Below are 5,103 nucleotides of genomic sequence, written 5' to 3'. Positions count from 1 at the left end.
TCGTATATACATCACATCCAACGCTTTCTCTTGAGCATACTCATTGATGAATCGAGTGTGCTTGGCCATGTGCCTAACTCGTGACGTGTTGCCGTTGTTGGCTACCACTGCAATCGTGTCTTGATTATCACGGTTTACCGGTACATGTGGGTACGGACCACCAAATCCCAGTTCCATGGTCAGCTCACGGGCAACTTGTTCAGTGCTGCATGTATCCTCTGTAACTCGCCGCTGGCCGGGACTTTTGTACATCCACACGCTACCGTGCATATGTAGTAGGTAGCCGGTCACTGAACGCCTGGTCTCTGGACACGACTGGTGATCGGCGTCTGAGAATGCATCCTGTGTCGGATAGTCCGACGTTACTCTATACATCAAACGTAAGTCTTTCGTGACGAGTGCATAACGTACAACTTGCAGTGCAGCTCGGTTGCTCTCGATTGTGTATGCTCCCATGCATCGGCCTAGCGCTCTCACTGCATTCATCAAGTCTGGACGAGTACAAGCCATAACATACCGTAATGATCCTACCATCTTCCTAAATGGCAGTTTAAGGTCATTGAATTTTGTCTCGTCCGTCTCGATCCCAGTCATCTTCTCATGGCGATATTGAGGTGATCGGCCAGACCGTGCATTTTCCAAACCAAACTTCTGTACAAGTCGCTCGACTTATGCCCTTTGACAACATACGACCTGGAATATACTTCACTTCCATGCCAGTAAGTGTCTTACCCGTCCAAGGTTCTTCAGATTGAAGTGTTTCGCAAGGTCCTGTACGAAGCGATTGATATCACCTGCCGTTCCAGCAACCATGATGTCATCCACATACACTGTCAGATAAACGATACTTTTTCCAGAATTGTTACGATCAGCAGGACTCGAGGCACTCACACCCAAAGTACTAGGGCCCCCTTCGTTCAACTTCCCACCGGCTCTGATAGTCTGACCGTTCACATTCATTCTTGATTGATGACCTTCTGTAGGTTGCCCACGCAAATCCGCTGCTCGGCAAACATCATTATTATTTTGGTCTTCACCCGCTTTGACGTATTCCCAGTCACTACTGCTGTCACTGCTAGACTCCACGTCGGACGTGCTTGCAGTACACGGAGGAGAAGGTTTTTCTTCAAGTTCATTGACTTGTTCCACATTAGCGACAGCAACATGGGTAACTGGAAGTAAGCCATACGGGATTGCTTTTGGTACGTCTTTCTGTTTGCCATAATACCGCCCAGCAAGCAGGTTTTCCATATAGTTTCCTCCAGCCGCTACATCTTAACGAAAGCGAACTGATCTACGCTGAATGATGTCCCCGGCTCCAAGATCCAGTAGCCGATAGCCTAACGATCCCTCTGCAATCCCCAAAAACACCGCAGGTTTAGCTCGCATCTCCAACTTGTTGCCTCGTGTAGCCTTATGCAAGTGATGGTACGCAACACACCACATTTCTCGATATCTTTTATGTCTGGCTTTCTCTTATGCAGCTTCTGGAGCGGTGTCATGCTACCAAGAGCCTTCGTCAAGCTCATGTTGTCTACATGCACTACGTAATGCAGTATTTCACCCACAAACACTGAGGTAAGTTTTCTGCATCTCGAATAACTATGCCTTTGCTGAGCAATTTACCATTTATCTTCTCCACCAAACAGTTCTCTTCAGGGGTGTACGCACTGGCTGTTATCAATCGGATTCCATGCTCACTCAGAAAAGAGGTCAGATTGCCACTTAGGAACTCTCCACTCTGGTCACAGCTGAATGTTTTAATCTGAAAGTCCTTTTCCAGTTGACGTATCAAAGTCATCACATTTTCTCCAGCATCACTCTTCTTCTTCAGAAGGAGGATCCATTAAAAGCGTGATGCTTCGTCTTGCACTATTTGAAAATACTCTGCATCACCTGGTGTTGTGATACCGACGTGGCAGACATCGGACATTAGCCTCGCTCCACACTTCCTGACACGTTTGCCCTGCTGACGCTTGAAAGACATTCGTTTTGCCTTTGCCTCCTCGCAACCAATGCACTTAAATGGTGTTCTCTTGAAATGGCCAAGAGATAATCCACTCATGCCATCCGCAAGACCTTCTTTTACCATCTTTTTCATGGCAGCCTCGTTTAAGTGCGCTAGTTGGAGATGCCATTCATGACAGTAAAGTCCCCCAGTGTCTCCACTGGACGAGCCCTCATTAAAGCTGCCTCCAGCACTGGACATGCCCTCATCCAGTAGAAACGATGCGATCCTTTATTCGAATTAAGTTGGACACCATCCTTGTCGAAGTATTTGACTCAATGTTGCTCGTCGTCAGTGTTAGAGTAAGACAGGTTCCAATCTATTCGCACGAGTAACCGCTGGCTTATAAGGTTGGTGGCACCAACGGGTGCGTAGCGAGTCCCAGGTAATTCTAGTATCTTCTAGTTCGACACTCGTTTGTGCTCGTTCACATCTACGCCACCTTGCCAATCTAGAGCCATCATCGGTTCTCTTCTTAATTTGACAAACGAGCCTCCGCCAACACATACATGTGCCCCGGCTCCACTATCGAGCATCCAATCGTAGATCTTATGTTTCCGCGAGCAGCTATCGCTGTGACTCCAAGTCATCCGTATCGGTACAGGCGGATTATTGGTGTCACCAAGGTCCCCAGGCCACACCAAATCCATATTCGTCGACTTGGTTTGCTCAACAGTATCCTTGCCCACATTCTTCTTTAATGCCTTCCACCCGTAGAATTAACTCGTCGGTGACCCTTCTTCTTTCAGAACAAACATTTTCGACTTTTTTGGAGATGGACTCGTTTGCGTCTCTAGACTCGACTGAATCTTTATCTCCACACGTATCCGCATTCACCACTAAATCATCACTACCCTCCCCATCCGAATAAGAAACGTTTTCGTCTTTTCCAAGAACCAGGTGTAGATCGGTGGCTTCGTTCCTTGCATATAAGATTCCTTAAAATGAGGGTACTACAGAGGGAATCACCACTCTGTCATCATCCGTTTCGGCCGAGTCAGGTACAGGATCCGGCACTGGGATAACGGGTGGCGGGTCTGCAACTCGTGTCGGGGCTGGAAGGGAGAGTTTTTGGCGTCGGAGAAGTGCTCTGCTGAACCGGGTGCCAGATGCTACACCAATATACTTTGGGCGAGATAACAATACAGCAAATAAGTCACTTTGTGTAAACAAATACCAATAACAAGATGTTACCCCCCCCGCTTGATAATAATGACGCATTCACACGTTAGCGATTTCGAGTGGCGTGCATTGCTCGAAATCCCTGCGCACATACACCAATAGCTCATCCGCGCCATTAAAGTAATCTGTCCCTCGTGTACCGCCCCTATCATGGCTGCTCGGTTTCAGGTTGTTATGGATACACGCATTGTAAACATGTTAGTACCTTACTATGTAGCACAATAGACAATGTGCTGGCATACGGGATCTGAATGCCGGTTGTAGGCTTTCACGTCCAGCTCTCCTTTCGTAGACGAGGCCAGACTAACTTATAAACCCATTAGGTAAGTCATGCTTGCGCTTGACTTGGCCAAAACGATGAATGAGTGGCTTGACGCAAATGCGGAAAAAAGAACCAAGATTAAGTTTTTCAAATTATGAGAGCTTGTGCTTTATGCGCGGTACCTCAAGCCACCTGTTTTACGAACCAGTTTTATTGTTGAATTTGTACACGTGGAACAATACCATCCGTTCGTTTTGTGGGAAGGAGGAGGATACCCCATTTTGCAGATTTCGAGGCATAGTGAATCTGAGTGTTGTTATGCTGCTTAGAAACAGCAAAATACCGTATTGCAACCTCCGCGTCCAAGGATTTAACTCCCAGTCGAGCATACACTGTAGTAAAATGATCGGTGCTACTATTATACTGAATTTATGTAAGGTAGGAAAATAGATTGCAGTATCCAGCATTTAAATTGTGAATATTGACATAAGCTGTAACCTGTTGAGCACGACTACATGCACACAGGCAGCGTAGGACACTGGGTGGTAAAGCTGCCATTTAACACTGGGTGTATTAACTAGTCCCAAATTCTCAACTGAGCCGTCTCGCTCGAGACCTTCTCTCTGTACCGTTTAGGCTCAAACCTAAAGCTTCAGGTACCATAGCGTGGATCAGTATAATCCACAACATAATGACTGATTACTGGATAAATGAGTACACAATTAATAATACAACTTATATATCACAGCTCCCTCGTAACTGTCTCGCAAGCCTCTCTTCCGAAACTTTTCACCCGTGCACTATGTCCAAGCTTTTGTCGTTCTCGCTGCTGACATCATCGACTGTATCATCACCAGATCTGTCAACACTGGGATCCACGCAACTTTTACGCTGTCTTTCCCGGGCTACACAACTCACTCATAGTATGAAAACTCACTCGCAAAAATCTCGAGCTCGCCCGGCTGTAGCCTCGTCCCAACAGCTTTGGCTACATATTGTAGCTTCATCTGTTTTTTTTTTAATTATTCAAAACACAATACTGTTGACAGCTGCCCCCCCTCCCCGGACCACTACGTCCGGGTATTTCAGCTGTAATACAAAGCTTCCATCAACCGCTCTAGATTCCAACGCGAAGCCAGAGGGCTGTCTGGGCTATGTAATCAGTAAAATTATAGCTCGGTGCTTATTATTCAAAGCAAAATTCCGGTCGATATGTCTGCATTTCAAATACTACGTAGAACAAAGGAGGTCGGCATTTTACAGCATTTTTTAGCCGTTCAATCACACGCATAATTTTTGGGTGATAAACGCAGACTGTACATCTAGACTCGGCCGTGAGAGGGGTATCGGCAAGAAAGTGTCCGCGAACAACAGTATTGTGCTTTATGGATAGTCTGTTAAAAGCTGTCAATATACTGATGATCAAATGAATAGCAGGGCGTTCCGCGCAATTATAGTCCTTCTGCATGCTCTACGCAACCGATGCTGTGGATCGTCATGGACCAGATGTACTTGTCGTTCAAGCAGCAATGTCAGAAAGGCTCGGTGCTTGGCCAGTCTACACCTCGAGGGACGACTTCCCATTCTCATTGGGACGTCACGAGGTTTTGTTCAGCACGCACGTGGCGTACTCATCAGCGCCACCCCCGAA

The sequence above is a fragment of the Phytophthora infestans genome, genomic scaffold, assembly GCF_000142945.1.
Source record: "Phytophthora infestans T30-4 supercont1.27 genomic scaffold, whole genome shotgun sequence".
Taxonomy (NCBI): domain Eukaryota; phylum Oomycota; class Peronosporomycetes; order Peronosporales; family Peronosporaceae; genus Phytophthora; species Phytophthora infestans.
This window is presented reverse-complemented; position numbering follows the sequence as displayed.